Raw genomic sequence first — 18,676 nt, 5'->3', positions numbered from 1 at the left:
CTGATTGTACATATTGTAGTTAAATCTACCCTGAGCAACTATGATGTTATAATTCTGCTTAGATGCTCTGCTTTTACCTTTATATGCATAGTTTCACACTTAGGTATTGATAGGATATAAATACTTCAGTTTCTTTGACTTTAAAGTAAATCTTCAAATGGGAAGCAAAAGTATATTTTTTCCTAAACACACAGAAACAGGATGCCCTGCTGTGCTTTTTAGCTGCAAAACTCACTGAGGCTCAAACTCACTGCTGGTACTTTCCCTACTTTGGAACAGAAGGGTGTTTGGTGATTCCAGAGAAAAGCCACTGCCAACAGAAATTAACTTTTCACAGTTTATACTTCATGTGAACAAATTAAAAATTAGTACCAGCACTAAAATGTATCCGACAGCAACATCTGTGGTCTTGTGTGGTTAGTTGGATATTTAATATACTGAGTATTTGACTTTCTGTGTACAATGTTTAGCACTAACCACAAGGGAGACACACAGGCTATTAATCTGTTTTTTTTTTTTTAAATCACCTATACAGTATATCTGCATTGTAATACAACAAAAAAAGGGTTTTTCAAAGCTTCATCTTCTCCAACCAGTGGGTGACACCACGGTGTAGATATTCTTTTTTCTACCGTCCTGTGCTATGAGCACAAGATTTTATCTGACACTGATGTGAGAGGTGACAGTGTCAAGACAGTTAGGCAACTTAAAGTGATACAACTGCAGTATTGCATTTTGTCTATGATGACTAATGTATTCCTCTTGTTCTATTCAATAATGCATCAAAAATAAGCTTTTATGAAATCAGTGATTAGTGATAAATAAAAACAGCTGTATTTATAACTCTATTTGCGTAATGCAGACATGCTTAGATCTAAAATGGGTAGCTATATATCAGAAATGATTCGTAATATGACTTGATATTCTGAACAAAGCATTTGCTTTCACACCAGAGAATTCACACATGCAAACACACATACACAACATGTGTTTATATGAGAACAGGAGTACAAACGCACACACATACAACCATTCCTCTCCATCTCAGTGGGATTCCACAAGCTGCCAGTTCTTGACAGCAAGATAAATAATAATCCTCTGATGGATGCTGCTGTGAAGTGAAAGCTCAAGGAAGATTTAATAAAATCCAATAGAATCTAATTGAAGTGGCATGAGAGTGTGAGTGTGTGTGTGCATGTGTGCAAGTATGTCAGCAAAAATGCATGTCTCTGCATGTGTTTGTAGTGGGACTTCCTTTGTAGATCAAGGTTTGTAATTTGAATCCAGATTTTCAAACTTGAGATTATACAAATTTATTCAACGAGCACATTACCTGACAGGTTGTCATCGTCAGGTATTCGTTATAGCTTTCTCTCCATGTTTGTAATAATCTCCATAATAATGACTTATGTCCATGGGACAAACTGATGCTATCTTCTGTTCATGCTTCTCTGTTGTTGTGCTTTGATTCTATACTGGATTGAATTGAATTTAGAATTTTAGATGACACATGTGGAGAAAGTGTTAAGAGAAAGATTTTTATTGGTTTCAAATAAAAGTCTCTGATATTCTGAATCAAGAAATCAATATTTCAAGTATCCTTATGCATTTAAACCTTGTCCCAATATCCCTCTTCCTACCTCACTGCATTTTGAAGTAAAGAGCAACTTTAAAATATAGAAATTTCTCTCTTATGTTGAAAACTTTGCACATTTCTGTAAAACTAAAACATGCAAACTCACAGGAAGAAGTTAACAAGTCATTTTCTCAGAATATGTGTGCATCAGCAAAACCACACAAAAAATGGCCAAATATTTCATTAACCTTGGTCAAACCAGGGAGCATAGTCAAAGAAAATCCCCAATAAAAGTTTAGTGTGAAATGAAAAAAACATTTGTGTTGTTTGTGCAATTTCAGTCTTCATGTTATGAAAAACTAACCATGTCCTGCTTTAGTTTTTACTCCACAGAAGTATAAATATTCTTAACTAACTTGAATGGCTAAGTGAGTACTGGCATTAAAATATTGAATTATTCCGTACATATTTCAATATATTAAAGTTTAAAAAGTAGGCTGAATGATCCCTCTCTGCTACTCCGTCTTTGGTCATTTAAAAAAAAGTTTCACATGATACAAAGTGTAAATTCAAGGTATTGAGGAAAAATGTAAAGTGGGGTATTTCAATGTAGATTATTAACTTCATATTATTTGACAGTTGGGAGTCATGTAAGGGAAATCTCCTGTGTTGATCTAAAAAAGTAAAGAACACTACTGACGTCTGTGAAGGTTCTCAGTCATCCAGGTCATCGTAGTCAAAGGAGCTTGCAAAGAAAAGCGTCTGGACTTCTTTAAGTTGCTTGAAGACGTTTCACCTCTCATCCGAGAAGCTTCTTGGAATATCATTGGAGAGACCAAACAGCCACTTCACAAGCGCATGGCACAACATAGAAGAGCCACCTCCACAGGACAAGACTCAGCAGTCCATCTGCATCTTAAGGATAAAGGACACTCTTTCGAGGATGCCAATGTTCACATTTTGGACAGAGAGGACAGATGGTTTGAAAGAGGAGTGAAAGAAGCCATCTATGTCCACTGTGAGCGACCATCTTTGAACAGAGGCGGGGGTTTACGACACCAACTCTCTGCCATCTATAATCCAGTTTTGAGATCCCTTCCCAGACGCCTTAACGCCCACTCACATCCTGGGCCATCTGACCTCAGGAATTCGCATGATAAGGTGGGGCCAGGTTTCACAATGAACACACCCGAAACTCTGGCTGATTGGGACCCACGCCCAGTTTCACACCTTGGCTCAGGCGATTAGAGGATCATCAGGGGGTCCTTTTGTCCCTCTGTGGGGGGACACTCCCACTAGGTTTATATCTGGGACTCTCCACCATTTGACCTTAGAACTGAAGAAGCTTCTCGGATGAGAGGTGAAACGTCTTCAAGCAACTTAAAGAAGTCCAGACGCTTTTCTTTGCAAGCTCCTTTGAACACTACTGACATTTACAATAAGCTGCCTTGTTTTAAAACTTACACCAGACATCATCATCATCATCATCATCATCGTTTATTTGTATAGCACTTTAAGAACACACCAGGCAGACCAAAGTGCTGAACAACACAGATCAAAACAACAACCAAATTAAAAATACCATAAAATCATTACAAACAATAAAATAAATAAGAAGGTGTCAGTTTCCTACAGAGTTAAAAGCCAGGGAATAAAAATAGGTTTTCAATCTGGACTTAAAGACCTGCACTGATGACGCTTGTCTAATTTGGAGGGGAAGGTTATTCCAGAGCATCGGAGCCGCAATTGAAAAGGCACGGTCTCCTCTGCATTTCAGCCGCGACTTAGGGACCGACAGCAGCAGCTGCTCAGCTGAACGGAGCGAGCGAGGAGGAACATGTGACTTCAGCAAGTCAGTTAAGTACACAGGAGCCAGACCATTTAAAGATTTAAAAACCAATAAAAGGACCTTAAAACGAACCCTAAAATCAATGGGAAGCCAATGCAAGGAAGCCAGAACCGGAGTGATGTGATCGAATTTCCTACTACCGGTTAAAAATCGCGCTGCCGCGTTTTGCACTAACTGCAGGCGTGACAAGGTGCCCGACCCAACCCCATCAGATACACCTTGCTAGTGCTGGGTTGGACCCTTGTGGTATGGATTCAACAAAGTGCTCAGCTGGTGCTGCTTTGTTGCACATCCATGACGTGAATCTCTTATTCCACCACATCCCAAATGTTCTGTTCTATTCTATTCTATTGGATTGTGACCTGGTGACTGTGGAAGCCATTCGAGTGCAGTGAACTCATTGTCATGTTCAAGAAACCAGTTTAAAATGATTTGATATGGTGCATCATCCTGCTTGAAGCAGCCATCAGAAGATGGGCACTCTGTTGTCATGAAGGAGTTGGTCAGCAACAATTGTCAGGTAGGATTTTGTGTCTGTACACAATAATATACAAACTTTTAGGAAAACAAATTGATTTAATTTGAAATGAATTGTGGGTGGAGGCCGTTTGAGTACAGTGTACTCCTTGTGACAAGTAGATCGGCATTTCCTGAAACACTCAGACCAAAGTCAGCACTAAGTTCAAAGACACTTAAATCACATTTCTTTCCAAATCTGATGCTTGGTTTCCACGTCAACAGGTCATCTTGACCATTTGTGTTAATGAGCAGTTGAGCAGGTGGCCGATGAGTATATACATATATATCTCTCTAAATAAAATTATATTTTATTGTTCTTCTCTGTTCACAGTCACAGTAGTCTAACCTGGTGAACAGTAAAAACAGAAATGATATTCTAAACTGACTAGCCTAAGAACTTATTATTTTTTAAAAATATAATAACTAATAAATAATTATCTGCTCAAAACGTTTTTACAATGAGAATGCAAAATTAACGATGATACATGACAAAATAAAACAAAATAATCCATGCCTAGCGCAGTTTAATATCACGAATAGAAAAGCTGATATCGTAATTAAATCCACAATCCACAAAACAGAGAAGCTTAAACTTCCTCCCTCTCTTCCCAAATTCCGAGTGCTCTCTGGGTCTAAAATAACTTTCATAATTATGAGTGAAGTGATCATTGACTTTGCCACTATCAGCAGAGGCTGTGAGGAGGGCAGTGCAGAACAGCTTGTGAATGTAATGTCAGTTGGTTTATGATGCACACAGTGCAGGAAAGTGAAGCCAAAGCTGATTTTAGAGTTTTACAGCTGCGATGTTTTTCTTTTTTTATGTGTATATTTTTGGTCTCACAGCCTAGCTGTATAGAAATAAAAATTTAATCCTGCAAATGTTACTCTAAGGTTGATGTTTTGGTCGGACCATCAGCTACATAGAAAAGATAGATGTAGCTTCCACATGTGAAATGTGAAGCAGGTGCAGTAGTGCTTTAATCCTGCATTTCTTCTCATAGCCACCAAGGAGTGACTCCTTTGGAAAGAGAAGTCCGACTGTCTAGAACAGTGTTTCCCAACAAATAATGTGCCGTGGAAGATTACCTGGTTCCACCTGATTAGTAGTCTAATGGATCACCGTGAGTAACGGGGAGAACAATTACATTCTCTTCCACAAGAGGGCAGTACAACTACCTGCTCTAATAGAATATGTTGCCAACTGCCAGTAAAACAGAAGAAGATGAAGAAGAAATGACATAATAGTCATGCTGTGAGATGAGCGCGTAATAGCAATAGATAAATATTGGAAAAGAAAAAGCAGTCCAAATTCCGACCCAGATGAAGGCCCTAGCGTGAGTAGTGGTCAGAAGAAAGCAAAAAAGTATACTGGAGACAAACCTAGCCAATTCTGCTATACCTGGTGTGTGGGGGAAAATGATCAATATGCTTTTTGTGACATTTTTGTTTGGTGGTTTGCTGTGTGCTTTTTCTGATGTGAAATATGTGCCGTGGCTCCAAAAGCTTGAGAAACACTGGTCTAGAACTCTTAGGCTCTTGATTATATTCTGTTATATAAACACACCCAGGAAATATGGTCACTTAGGAACTGTGGGTCCCCCATATGGCTCTGCCCACTGTGGCCTCATATGGGGGACAGGTAACTGGAGACAACACAGCTGAGTAATCTTTCCTGTTCTGTCTCTGATGTCAAGATTCATGTCACTGGAACAGAAGCAGATCCAACAGACTTCAAAACGCAGAAAGTACAATTAGCACTTTGCAGCCATTTACACACGCACACGTTGCAGCCCTGAACCTTTCTGGACATTACTCCTTTGAGGTCCATGCTAGGATAGATATGGATTAGAATTGGCCATTAGATAGTTTTTAACGTCCCGGCTCTTCAGCATAAAGTCTGTGTGATGTCCAGTTCTGCCAATCTATGAGTTGTGCAGGTGACAGTATGGCGACTTCACACAGAGCAAATGCGTGTCATATGTAGTGACTCCTGCCCATGCAGTTATTTACAATATTGAAAATGCCTCTAATACATTCTTTCTCCTGCTATGTGCTACTGAGAAAAGGCCTTAATGCAAAAACCACAGGAAAACACTAAAATCTAAAGCTGTCAGTCCAACATAAACTACAGAAGTGGGAAAACTAAGTGGAGGCCATGTATTGAGAGACAGATTACACTGAGGAGTGCCCGGGGGTGCTATCTACTCATGGCAGGTGCACCCCAGCAATCCTCACCATAAACAGAATGGTACAATTTTGACTTGTCATTGCACGTCTCTCTGTGTGTGCACTTACCCAAGTACTATAAAGCATGAGTGCCTGACCCAGAGGTTTAACGACTCTGTGATAGGCCCCCAGGCAGATATTCGTTTGGTCCTTTACCGCCAGCATCACACATTGTGTCTTACACAAAGACACACACACACACAAAGACACACACACACACACCCACACACACACACTGTAAGTGCAAAACTAATTGCATATAGAAAAAATCAGTAATATCAGTATCAGCAATATTATTCCAGCTTTTTCCAGCCTTGCTGAAGTAACATAAAGACGACTCTAATGTCTGTAAGCAAGGAGCAAGAAACGGAAACCTGGGTCCTCAGAGACTGACTGGACAGGTGACAAGCCCATCTATGGAAGTCCTCATTCAACAATAGCTTCCAGTGGACCAGCTTCCAGATATATCACATATATATTACTGTATAAGTGCATGTTTCCAGCCTATAAGTATGGTATTTATTCATCGTATTTAAAGGGCTGCATACTCATTATCTTTTGTCTTGTCGTGGTCCCCGTGTCTCTCTGGTTGGCCCACGCTGGCTACAGGTTTTGTTGTTGTTGTTAGTTTTTGTTTTCTTTGTCTCTCCTCCTCCTCTCTGCCTGGGTGGAGCTCGTTACGGGCTCTCGCTCTTGGCCCACGCACCTGTGTGATTGTGTCCACCTGCTCCTGATCTGGCTGATTTCCCCAGCTGCTATTTAAGGCAGTGGCACTGAGCAGCTCACCGCTGGAACGTTGAACCTCCTGAGTTCATGCTCTCGGCATTTTCAAAAAGAAGCCCTTGTATGTGTTTTTCTGTGGAACTAACCTTAACTTCTGTGTGTAGATATCCCTCTTCTCGACCAAATCACGGGACCTGCCCAAGTCTGGCAGCGTGTGTGGAGTTTTGGAGCGAGTGCGGCTGAAGAGGAGTGCGTGTGTGCGGAGGAGCTGTGGCGGTGATTGTGTGGAAGAGGAAGCGTGTGTGTGTGTGGATTCCCCCCCTTCTCTCCCTGGAGCCCTGGACCCCCCTCCCAACTCACTATATATATATATATATATATATATATATATATATATATATATGGTGAATAAATCTCCTTTTGTTCTCTGCGAAAGAACTGTCTGCGCGTGAGACCGTTCAGTAGCCATGACTCTCCTCTTCTGAGTACCACTTTGAGTTTTGCTTTTTTTTGCTGTTGCCTGACTAACAACTGCTATAAGAAACTTGCAAAAAAACCCAAACAAACAAAGGGAGTAAGTAATATATTTACCAGCATGCCTTTCTCCATCAAAAGGTTTTAAAATTGGAACCTATTTTTGTAGCGAAAAATAAAATTACTGAGTCAATATTTGCATTTGCTAAAATATATTTCACAAGGAAAATATATACTGCATAAAAAGTCAAGCTGTGATTTAAGGTTTTCGGACTATTTGAGTGGTTGATAAGATTCAGAATAAAGGCTGCATTTAATAACATCATTCATGGTTTTCATTTACCTGAACTAGCTGAGCATTTCCACCACAATCAACAGTTAAAAAAAAGAAATAACAAAAGAAAACACCAAATAGCTTCAAGAGTGATTTTGTTATTACATTTTCAGAAGATGCGACCAGAAAGGTTCCATAATTTGTATTTGCATTTCTCAATGTTTTTTTTTTTTACCTGAACATGTTACAAATACAGGAAACAAAGCAGCACTTAGCAGAGCTCACACCTCCGCCATGGCTGTGCAGCCGTCAACATAAGCTGTCAACGTCTGCCAGAACTGCGGGATGGCTTTTCAGCAAATGTAAATATCAGTTCTTCCAGTCACTATCACCAGCTTGTTTCACAACAGAAGGTTCACATTCTGTCATCACTGCAGCTTAAATGGAATGTGAGATCAGACACTTTTAATCATCAGCCAAACAGCACATATCCGTACCAATTAGTTCTACTTTCTTTTTTCAGTCAGCTAAAGTACGTGCAAGAACAATCCTTTGTAAAACTACACCAAGTTCTGGAAGAAAAACATTTTAATTTAAATAATTAATGTACATGATCATTCTGTGTTGTCAGCAGAGGTCTGTGGTTTATGCACAATGCCTGATAAACATGTCTCATATAGTTTTGTGAAGACAATATTTGATATCTCGATTTGGCAGAATGAAACTGGATAGTAGGCCTACTTTCCTGGGTGTATATAAAGTAATAGTTAATATTTTGGTCAACAGCCCCTTTAAAGTTCAGCTATGAGGTGAAATCATAAACTTCCACAGTTCTGTCTACTGCAAGCAAAAGGCAATCAAGATAGTCTCATTGGACAGTGTTAGAGCTGTCTGGATGATCTCTGACCACTTGAACATGCGATTTCTTCGCCTCAAACTGAAATAGAGCCAGCTAGCTGGCTAATAGATCATCACTGATGACAAAGGGCAGGTATCAGTCTGTGACCCAGTGACCAAACAGCAGATTTCAGCTGTGTCTGAGCCTGAAGTTCAGACACATGCCAGTAGCATTCATGTTGTCTTCCTTTCAACACTCAGACTATCTAAGCACAATGTCCTGATGCATTTAATGAAGAACATTTGGGGCAGAGGCTAGCCGATATAATATTTTAAGGCCAATACTGATATTTAATGATTTAAAATTCAGATATTTTGGCCAAGATTTGTTTCTTTCAGGCACATGAAACAAACAGATCTTTGAAATACTTGCTATGTGTAGTCATTTCTAAGTTCTTACTAAGATAATATGATAATACCGTTTAAAAATAATCTTCTTTTATGGCTAAGCAGTCATGGAGTACTCATTTTCATTCTGCACAACTGACCTGACATCGGCCGGTTGCTGTATTCCAAATACACTGCCAGCAGGGAAGTTGCAAACTGTCTTCGGCTGAATAAAGTATGCAACATGAACACTTGAACAGCTGCAGAGTGTTTCTCCTATATCTTCTTTACTTCTTTGTTAATCTTGTTAGTCGTTAGAAATGCTAATAAACAGGCAAATACCTTACTGTATATCCATCATACTCTAATTTGGGGCAAACAATGTGCCATTGTGTGCCTGCTCACAATAAATAAAAAATACAGATTTCCTGGAAACACCAACACAATTGTTGCTATTCATAACACCAGAATAAAATCCAAGGCGAAGCGCCCTTAGTTTGACAGTGAAGCAATACAGTACAAATGCCATGGGCAATTCCAGGGAATAATTCAAAGAAGCAGGAGCGCAGTGCTTCCAAGAAAACAACCTTGCATGGAATAGTATCCAAAGTTGAATATGAGGTAAAGTTTGTATTTTTTTTTTTTTTGGTGTATTTGCAGAACTTTCTGATTGAACCTAGAATATTTTAAATATGGATGATTTGTATGACTAAGCATTCGAAAAAATAAACAGCTCTGTCAAGATTTTTAAATATTTGCCTGAAGCGCACAAATTAAGAGTTTGCACATTGCTTGTAAAATACAAATGTAAACATGGCAATTTGTGATTCTGGCTAAACTTTAAAGGTATTGCTAGCAGAACTTATCTTACCCTGCAGTTAATCAAACATGACTTCCCTCTCCCTTTATATTTAGATGAACTTGAACATTTATTCTACCTTATTTCTTTGCTCCAAAAGCAAATATCAAATGAATAAAAGACTAATGCTAAAACATTTTATTTTTCAGCTTTCTGATCCACTTCTGCATAATAGTACAAATGTCTTGTAGCACCATATAATCCCTCTCTGAGGGGTTCATGACTCTTACGCACACCAGCTTTCATCTGGCTTGTGAGGCTATTGCCAGGAGAAGCGAGGCAATAGATGGCGAGTCTTGTTTTGTTCTGGTCAGCTGATATTTGACAGAAAATTCAAATGTTTAAGTTCTAAACTATGTTTTTCAGATATCTCCAATTTAGAAATAGTAGAATTTCTGTGTGAAATAACCAGCTAACAACTGAACTAACTAATAAAGTTGAAACAGAGGTGCAGACACTGTTGTGTTCTTTGAGATCAATTAGGTGAGGGTAATCTACAAGTAGACAATTCAATTCAATTCAATTTTATTTATATAGCGCCAAATCACAAAAAAGTCGCCTCAAGGTGCTTCATAGATACAGAGACAAGGCTGCAACGAGTGATATTTTTCAAAACTGATTAACGTGTACATTTTGTGACCATTGCCTTCGACTAGCATTTGAATGAACAGTCAGAAAAATGTTTTTGCACACTGTTGCACCAGTTTAAATCTAAACACACATGAAAAGTACATTTTCGACACAGGCCTTCCTACACACACCCTCTCAGGTCCGCAGCAGCAGGATCACACTGTGATGTGGAAGAATGGGACTTGCAACGTGATGCGGAGAGAGGAGGCAAGGAGACATGATAGACGGGAGGTGCTGCTAATGCATTCCTGTGATCTGTGGCCTGAAAACAGACAAGTGGCATGACACAGAAAGAAGGACAGTCAGGCAGGAAAGTAGAGCTCCTAATATACAGAAAGGATTAAAGAGATGGAAAGCAATCAGTGTAAAAACAAAAAAGAAAAAGAGAGAGCACTAGGCAAGGGTGACGCTTTGTCAGAGGTAGAGCTAGTTGTCAGATGGGCTAATGCTGCCTCGGTTCAAGTCCCTCTTAAAGACGTCAGATCACACAGGCAGATTGCCCGTGGAGGATTTGAGGCAGGGACCCACCGGGGGAGCTGCGAAATTGCATTTGCTGCCTGCTACAAGATCCTGATAAGAGCAGATTTGTTCTAAGAACGCAATGACAGGGCAAGGTTATCACAAAGCTCCCTGCCCTCCCTACTGGAGAGGAGAGGAGAGGCTTCATAACACTCAAGAAATCCTTAGAAGAGAGGAGAAAAGCTCACAAATTAGGGTGGAAACAAGCTGATGCTTGTCTAGTATCCTCTCTCAGAACAGTAAGATGTCCAACAGAGTTGCAAACTAGGAACCAGTGGTTGCAGAAGTATCTTGTTCACACTGTAAATTAGGTTTTTTTTCCCTTTTAATTATGCTGCAGCTGTGGCCATCATATGGTCGACAAACCACCCAGAAGTGTGAATCAGAGCTGTACAGCAGTTAGGCCAGCTCAATTAGGAACATCACAGTAGCCTCTCAGTATCTCACTGGCCAGGAATCTAACAGTTTTATATCATATCAAAGCATAATTTTCTTTGGACAGGTTTGAACTTTTGGTTGTACGACTTCTAACAGAATATGGATCAAAGCTGTGGATGTACCACAACAGCTAGCTAACCTTTTCCACACTATGTTATTTACCACTTACTGGTACTTAAATCTAATGAAAATCCAAAATGGTTCGCTGCTTAGAACAAGCTAGAGTGACAGGGACTAAAGCAAACAGGACAGCGTATGACCAAATTGTGTTCGGGTCAGTAAATGTAGAGACTTCTTCCTGCTGGAAGTTTTTATTGTATCATTGCAGAGTGACTGCATCTGAAGTCAAGGCAAGCTGATAATAGGCAAAGGTGACAGAGCGCTGGAGAAGGTGGGGACGTGGGAATGAGAGAGAAATGTGGGAAGCCAGATAGGTGTTAAAACTGCTCTCAAAACACCGCAGTGAAGAGCAGAAAGAGCCGAGTGTATTTCTGTGTGTTCTGTAAAGTTGGAAAATTGAAGTCCAATTACTCACAAGAATAGTAAGTAGAACTGTGAGGGCAGAAGATTTTACTAATGATCTTCTGAGTTTCAGTTTTTTATTTCACAGTCAGGGAATAACGGTGGAGTTTTGGAACATTTTAAAAGTGAGTTCTCCTCACAGGTCATGATATTTTGAAGTAGTTTACTGAAAAATATCACATTACTTTAGGGAGCCTTACCATCATCTATTAAGGCATGTGTGTTTGTCCAGAACTATATCTGGGACTCTCCACCATTTGACCTTAGAACTGAAGAAGCTTCTCGGATGAGAAACGTCTTCAAGTAACTTAAAGAAGTCCAGACGCTTTTCTTTGCAAGCTCCTTTGACTACGATGACCTGGATGACTGAGAACCTTCACAGACATTTTGTCCAGAACTGTATTTTATTTAAAATTTCAAGGGTGAAATGTGGTTTGTTAAGGGTCATATTACCCTGTGGGCTGGCCAAACCAAGGCATATACTGCACTTTATAATATACCAAGTTATAACCTAATTTTTATGACATATATTTCAGGTACTACTTATTGGCTACTTCATTAGGTATAACTATTCAACTCTTTGTTATCTCAAATACCTTGTCAACACTAATAAAGGTTTGTCTTATCTTTTCAGTCAAAAACATGGAACTGAGTCCAAAGTTCATGTGGCTTAAAAAAACTGGTCAATAGAAACCTGGAAAAACACTAATTGGTCTGATGAGTCTTGATCTCTACGGCCACATTTAGATGGAGTGGTCAGAATTTGGTAAAAACAAACTGAAAACATCAAATCCTACTTGATTATGGGAGATTCACATCATGGATGTGCACTCAACAAATCTATGCCAATTTTGTGATGCTGAGGAATGTTTCCAGCAGCGTGCTGAATCTACAGTATTCTCATTTCTTTATGCAATTACACAGTTTCCCTTGTTCATTCACGTCTATGTAATAGAATTTATATGGCCCAATTTCCGTATTAATACCAATAATCATTAAATTGCATCACAGGTTTATCGAAACCCTCCTGCAACATGGACACAGGCAGAGTGTTTGGATGCAAGGATAAGGTTCTGTGACATGTCATGTGAAAACACCCTATGATGGGCACTGACTTTCCAAGTGACATCAGTCCACCATCCCTCCAACTGTAAGCTCAGAGTCCATGCACCTCATGACAGATGGATTAAGATTTTGACAGCTTTAAGCCATCTAAGCTTACAGCTCAGGACATTCTTCTCCGAACCTTTACTTTGCAGCTCTGTCTTTCTCTGTCCCTTTCCCTGAAACAGTGTTTGTTCTCTTACAAACTATGACAAGCACGTGGTAACAAATCAGCTGTCAGACAGACAAGTTTTTTTTTAAATAACCAAACTAACCTGGCGTGCCCGGCTTTCTCAAACAACCATTTTAATATGTAAGTTTCTATGTGGGAATGGATTTGTCTAAAATAACAATAACCGTAACAGAAAATGATCTCAGCTGTGATTGCTACTGTTACAACAGTTTGAAATGTTACTATATCTCTTTTAATTAGTACCAGTACTGCAAGAATGAGAAAATATTCTTTCCATATGAGTTGCATGGCACTGTATATGTGCTCTACTTCCATTTATTATGCCAACAATGCTGCTTTTATGCAGTCATGGCTTCAGGTGCTCTTTTGGGCTATTTAACTGTTAAATAAGTAGAGACACGAAGAGCACATGACCTGAAGTTACGGCATGGAATTAATGGAGGTTTACAAAGAAGGGCATATGCCAGACAGTAAAGTCTGCACATTCAACTTGGCAAGGCCTAGCCAATGGTGAAATGTTAATTCATGAGAATAGTTCAGTAAGTATAAGTTTTACACAAAAATATTTCACAGTGTGTGACTATAGGGTAGTCTAGGACTTTGCATTTATGTTCAGCCCTCCCTTTACCACAGCAGACTGGTCACACACCGAGCATGCCACTCTGGCAGACTGTCAGACTTGTGCTTCTTGAATTTTATCTACTTGGGGCAGCAACTCATTCCCAACCTGGAGTGGGGTCTCCGCCCTTTTTTAATTAGAATCTTGGAAGTACTAATTTTGATCCCAGGGTTGCTAAAGCAGCTTGCCCTATATGCGATTTGCTAACTGGGTGCATGTAGGGATATCAGCAGATATCTTGGCCCAGAACTGATTTTGACTTGGCTTGAGGTTGTGGCTTTGCTGAAATATCTGTGTGCTGTCCCACTGTACTGTTTACATGTTTACATGTGGTTGTATATTTGGTAAGGAGTTACTAGTTAACATAGTCTTGATTGGATTTGTTACATAGTCATTTCAAAAATATGTCCTTGTAAAATTGTTATTGTAAAACAAAAAATTAAATGTCAAGATGCCAATAAAATTCCCTCATAATCACTGCTAAGGAACCTTTGGCTGCCAGTGATTTTAGATGCAGTATATCTACTGTATATTTAGCCCACACAAATGGATTAAGTAAAACTTTTCTTGGCCTCCAGAAAGTAGCATCTTTCGAAGTTTACTTGGCATTAGAGGTGGGCGGATTGATCCAGATATCGTTAGTATCGATACCAACGCTGGTATTGGTATGGGATCGATACCATCATGGTAGGATTGATACTTTGTTTCTATTCTCTAAGTTCAGCACGTAGCCTACTGAATTGTGTTAAATAAATTATTTTTTAGGAAATGAAAAAATATACCTCCAACACACACTATGAAAAATATCTGAACCTTTTTGTGTTGACTGTCAGGTCTATTTTATTTATATCCTATAGCAGATTTAGAAACAGGCACATTTACATTCCAGGTCTCAAAAAAATCCCAGTTTCAAAATACATTAAAGCTGAAAGCTGCGTTTTGCTGTGTTAACTAGTTATTGTGGAAATTACAAATCACAGTGGTCATTAAAATCAGAATGGCAGATTCATGATGATTCATTTCATGAATCCTTACACACCGCTCTTCGATACATAAGCTGCCTTTATAAGTAAAAAGTATCAGTATTGGTATCGGCAATACTGGCCCTGTATCTATTTGGTATCGGATCGATACCAAAGTTTGCAGTATCACACACAACTACTTGGCATTGTGCAGGCTGGATGCACTAAAAACATCCTGATTATTTGAAAGCAAACTCATAGAAGTGCCTGTAAATGTGGAAAAAACTTCTGAATATGGGAAAACTTTTTCTTTCTGCTGCTCCTTTTCAGGGGTCCCCACAGCGGATCATCTGCCACCATCCTACCTATTCCTGGCATCCTCCTCTGTCACACCAACCCTCTGCATGTCCTCCTTCACTACAGGAACCTCTACTGTGATCTTCCTGTTTTCCTTCTGCCTGGCAGCTCCAACATCTCTTTATTGCACATGTCAAAATCATCTTGGTCTTTCCTTTCAGACTTTTGCCTCCAAACTGCTTCACAAAAGCTGTCCCTCTGATGTATTTATTAATAATCTTGTTCATTCTGGTCACTCCCACCACCTTCAGTGCTGTCACTTTGCGACCTGTCTTTTTGTTAGTGCCACCATCTTTAAACTGTACATCATAGTAGGTCTCACTATCGTCTTATAAGACTTCCCTCCCACTCTTTTTGCTCTTCTTCTGTCACAAATCACATAGATGCTATAACTAAATTAAGAAGTGCGCTGTGTCTAAATTCACTGGAAGCTGTCTGTGAAAGAGAGAGAACAGATGACGTAAAGAAGAAGAGAAATGAATTTTCCAAATCAAAAATACTGCTATGCGATGCACTGTCCTGTGTATTTGTGTGCATGTGTGTGTTTGTGTGTACGTGGGATGTTAGCCTGTGGCTATGCTTAAGTTTCTGTGCATGTTTTAGTGTTCATGCATATGCCTGCAAATGCAGTTTAGATTCTGTGTGTGTGTCTGTGTGTGTGCACGCGTACATGCGTGGCTGTGGTAAATGTTCACACTGGGGTGATTTAGTAGCTGCAGGGGAAAATTAAATCATTTCTCAAGGCCTCTCCAGTCAAGTTTGTCACACAGAAACATAACACTATCATTGCAACCTCATCTTCACACAGCTGGAGCAGATCAGTGAGGAAGTGACTGGTCTGGGATTAAACTGAACCAGTAAATGATTCAGGATAGGGCAGCATTGCATATTTTTTCGATCTTCCTCCATTTAAATGTATTTTCTGCTGTGTTGTTGCTCACAACAATCTGAGCCCATTTCCCCATTTTGTACAGCCATCAAAGGTCTTCAAAGGCAGCACAAGAACTCCCAATTTTACTTTCAAACTCTTTTATTGGGAGTGTTTTACCTGAAATTAAGACTGACATTTTGTCTGACGTCATGATGAGTAAATAATTTGTCTTAACGTTCATTACATAATAGCTGAAGGAAATTGCCGTCCCGGGTTTCCTCCGTGGCGTGAGCGATAAGCAGAGTTTTGTCCTTTCCTTCTAAGATTCCTAATTATTTAAAGTAACACTCAGGTATGCCATTCAGCGTGTTAGTACGAGCTCGGGAGCAGCTTGGGAGAACAAGAAAACAGAGACTGCTTTAGGTTGCCTTCCCAATCGACTCAAAGGTTTATTTGATACACAGCAGTTTATATAGAGGAAAAAAAGGTTCGTGTGTCAGCAAGTTCTCAGTTCAAACCAGTACAGACCAAATAAGGAAACGTCTTCCTGCCTTGTGAGCAAAGAAGTATCCTGTGTGTAGTTTATCAGCTCAGCTACAATTTATGATCATCCCAGCAAAATACACAGAATACAGAGTTCTTTCATTAGTGAATTCTGAAACAAACCACCTGGCCTTTAACGAGCCTTTTTCTAAGAGATAAGGAAGGGAGGATGGGAGTAAGGAAGTGGTCTCATCTCTGTGGTGTTTTCGACCTTGAGGTACCAGCTTGTGAGTCTTACACCTTAATTCTTGGGTCACAGAGAAAGAGAAAAACAACTAGTATATGGGCCTTATTGAGTAACAGTTTTCCTGTATAAAACAATCTTCTGTAAATGCTAACCGTGGTATCAAAATATCATAACAATAGCTCTATTCTGAAACAGCACTAAATTAACACTACAAAAGCCTTTTTATTTGCAGTGCTGTATTCCTGTTTAGTACCATTAAGTGGAGGAAAGCAAGGCGGTGTACTGACACTGGCTGGGGTTAGATAGATGGAGCCCTGCCATGCTATAAATCATACTCCTATTAACCCATGGGCAAGTGAATGTAAAAATCCTGTCAGCCTCAGGGGAGCTGAGAACACAAGGCTGTTTATACTCTGCCTTCAGTCTTTGCACATACACAGGCAATGCTCTGCATTCAAAGTCAAGTTATGGAAGACATTAGAGCATATTTTTGTGCATGTTTGCAGACCCGTAAAAACCATGTAACTCTATAACTCAGTAGCTTGAAGAACCTACTTTAGCGTCAGTAACTTGATGTAATCATTTTCTGTATGAATTTGATCACTTTCTCATCTCCTTGTGGATCAATTCTTCTTCCACAAAGTTCTTTGATGTTTGTGAGAATTTGTTTATGTACAGCTCTCGTGAGGTCTCGCTACAAAATTTCAATCCGGTTAAGTTCAGGACTTTGACTGGGCCATTGCAACAGCCAAGCTATTCTGTTGTAGACTTGATGCTGTACTTGTGATCATTGTCCTGCGTGGACTAATTGGGCCAAGCTTTAGCTGTGTGACAGATGCCCTCATAATTTACTCTAGAATACTTTATTATACAAAGAAGTTCATGGTTGACCCAATGACTGCAAGGTGCCCAGGTTATGTGCCTGCAAAACAAGCTCAAATCATCACCATTACATCATCGCGTTTGACAGTCAGTATGACGTGTTTGTGTTGATATGTTTTCCATCAAAAGTGGTGCTGTGCATTAATAGGAGACTGTTCCAGGAGCCTTGTGGTTTGTTCAGAGGGAAACCTACACTGTGCTGCCATGTTTTTTTTTTTCAGAGAGAAGAGACTTTTTCCTGGAAACATTTTTTTAAATTGTGCTGTGACAAACTTTAATATTAAACATGCTAACTGAAGCCTGTGGAGTCTGAAATGTATCACTTGGGTTTTACACTTTCACTGATCATTGTCAGACAGACTATGAGGTGAACTTCCTTGGATGTCCACTCTTGGAAAGACTGGCAACTGTCTTTTCCTCAGGTGAACTGTAGACTGATGCACTTAAAGGTTGTATAAGCTTTCCCAGATTAATGAGCAGGATCAATTGCTCCTATGTGATCATTGCTGGTTTCTTTCCTCCGTGCCATTGTATTAACACACACATTTTATAGCGATGCTCACACTTGCTGGTAATAAGTTAATGAAGTGCATTTGATCAGTAGGGCCTGCTGGGTACATACCCTTTTAATCTCAGTAAAAGCAATAAAGGTGCACTTAGTTTTTCACACGAATGAGTCCTTTAAAAAAGTTTCATTTGTATATTTGAATGGGTGCAGACTATTTCTGACAAAAATGTGATCAGTTTCTTTAAAAGACACACCCATCAAATTTCATGCAAGTTTTTGTCTTTTTCTTTATGGTGATTTTTAGTTTGTTAGTCCATTAGTTGTTTTATTATATGCTGTGTTGTTTAGATCTCTAAAACACTACTGGCATCTGTGGAGGTTTTAAACACCAACTTCAAAGTGCCACTGAATCAGAGGCAGATGTTACAGATTACATGTAGTTTGAAGAGCTTGGAAAGAAAAGCAACTGGACTTCTTTGAGTTTCTTATAAGTATATGAATTAGTGTAGGGATGAGATGCCGTCCCAAGGGGAGCAGTTCAAGTATCTCACGATCTTGTTCATGAATGAGGAGAGAGAGAGTGGAACACAAGACCGACAGTTGGATTGGGGCAGTGT

This window comes from Diplotaxodon limnothrissa, linkage group LG15 (genome assembly GCF_057381915.1).
Source record: "Diplotaxodon limnothrissa isolate DT_005_m linkage group LG15, D_limnothrissa_male_GT1.1, whole genome shotgun sequence".
NCBI classification, from domain to species: Eukaryota; Metazoa; Chordata; class Actinopteri; order Cichliformes; family Cichlidae; genus Diplotaxodon; species Diplotaxodon limnothrissa.
The sequence above is the reverse complement of the archived record's forward strand: the minus strand, read 5'-3'. Positions refer to the sequence as shown.